Consider the following 2,309-nt stretch of genomic DNA (forward strand, 5'->3'; position numbering starts at 1 on the left):
GCCCCACACCCCAAGAGCTTGGGCCAGAAATGCTGCTTTCCCCCCTTTCCCTTAAACATCTTTCTTTTCTTTGGGTCCAAGGTTTTGGAGGGAATTCAGAGTCTGTGGCTAAGAAGTTACCCAGACAGGTGCTCATGTCTCATGCTTACACTTCTAGCTATTCAGAAGGCTGAGATCATGGGCTGGGAGGGTGGCTCAGTGGTAGAGCGCTTGCCTTGCATGCATGAGGCCCTGGGTTCGATTTCTCAGCACAACATAAGCAGAAAAAAAAAAGTCTCAGAAGGCTGAGATCTGATGAAGCCAGCCTGGGCAATAGAGTCTGTGAGACTTTTATCTCCAATTAACCAGCAGAACGTCAGCAAGTGGAGCTATGGCTTATGTGGTAGAGCACCAGCCTTGAGAGCAAACAAGCTAAGGACAGGTGCTGAGGTCAAGCCCCCCCCTACCAGAAACAGAACAAAACAAAACAACAAGTCCAAAGTGCTGGCTTGGTTTGGAAGCAGATGAGTGAGAAGCTAAGATTCAGTGTAGTGAATGGAGATAAGACACCAAGATAGTTGGGTTTGAAAGTGCAGGTCCCTGCCCCGTTCTCTCCAAATACTGCTGAAGCAAGGAACAGGGCTGGTAAGTTACTCAGTGGGAGAGCACTTGCCTCACATGCATGAGGCCCTGGGTTCGATTCCTCAGCACCAAATACACAGAAAAAGCCAGAAGTGGCACTGTGGTTCAACTGGTAGAGCACTAGCCTTGAGCTGAAGAGCTGAGGGACAGTGCCCAGGCCCAGAGTTGAGACCCCATGACCAACAACCAAAAAAAAAGAAGAAAGGACAGAATTCAGAATTCCTGCAAACCACTGCTCTACCTACTTTGCATTGCTGTCTCACCCGCACTATTTTTTCCTTCTATATTGAGGATTGAAGCATATTTGGTGGCCATGCATATATGAACTATACTCCCTGCCTTTTCTTTTTTTGCCAGTCCTGGGGCTTGAACTCTGGGTCTAGGCACTGTCCCTCAGCTCTTCAGCTCAAGATGCATGTTCTACCACCTGAGCTACAGCACCACTTCCAGCTTTTTTTGTTTACATGGTGCTGAGGAATTGAAACCAGTACCTCATGCACACAAAGAAGCGCGCTACCACTGAGCCACCTTCCCAGCCCACTTCTGGCCTTTTTGACAGTTAATTGGGAATAAGAATCTCAGGAAAGGGGCTGGGAAGGTGGTTCAGTGGTAGAGCACTTGCCTTGCATGCATGAGGCCCTGGGTTCGATTCCTCAGTACCACATAAGCAAAAAGAAAAAAAAAGCTGGAAATGGTGCTGTGGCTCAAGTGGTAGAGTGCTAGCCTTGAGCTGAAGAGCTGAGGGACAGTGCCCAGGCCCAGAGTTCAGGCCCCATGGCCGGACCCAAGAAGAATCTCAGGAAAGCTGGGTACCAATGGCTCACGCCTTTAATCCTAGCTACTCAAGAGGCTGAGATCTGAGGATTTTGGTTTGAAGCCAGCCTGGGTGGAAAAGTTCCAGTGAGAGGCTCATCCAATTAACCACTCAAAAACCGGAAGTGGTACTGTGGCTCAAGTGGTAAGAGCACTAGTTTTGAGCAAAAGAGCTCAGGGACAGTGCCCAGACCCTGAGTTCAAGCCCCATCCATAACCATTACTAACAATAACAAAATATTACAAGTGAATTTTTTTTGGGGGGGGGGAAAGAGTTGGTTGTGAGGCCTGAACTCTGGGCCTGGGCGCTGTCCCTCAGCTCTTCAGCTCAAGGCTAGCGCTCTACCACTTGAGCCACAGTACCACTTGTTGCTTTTTCTGCTTATGTGGTGCTGAAGAATTGAACCCAGGGACTCATGCATGCAAGGCAAGCGCTCTACCACTGAGCCACCTTCCCAGCCCCAAGTGAACAATTTTTCTTCAGCACTTGCTACATCCTGGGCATGCAAAGAAATTCTACAGGGGCTGGGAAGATGGCTTAGTGGTAGAGGGCTTGCCTGGCTTGCATGAAGTCCTGAGTTTGATTCCTCAGTACCACATACACAGAAAAAGCCGCAAGTGGTGCTGTGGCTCAAGTGGTAGAGTGGTAGCCTTGAGCAAAAGAAGCTCAGGGACAGTGCCCAGGCCCTGAATTCAAGCCCCAAAACTGGAAAAAAAAAATCTACAAAGATTTTAACAATTCTAGAATTTTCTTAGTTCTTTTTTTTTTTGCCAGTTATGGGGCCTGAACTCTGGGCCTGGGCGCTGTCCCTCAGCTCTTCAGCTCAAGGCTAGCGCTCTACCACTTGAGCTACAGTGCCACTCTGGCTTTTTCT

This window comes from Dipodomys ordii, unplaced genomic scaffold (assembly GCF_000151885.1).
Source record: "Dipodomys ordii isolate 6190 unplaced genomic scaffold, Dord_2.0 Scaffold180, whole genome shotgun sequence".
In the NCBI taxonomy this organism is placed as follows: Eukaryota; Metazoa; Chordata; class Mammalia; order Rodentia; family Heteromyidae; genus Dipodomys; species Dipodomys ordii.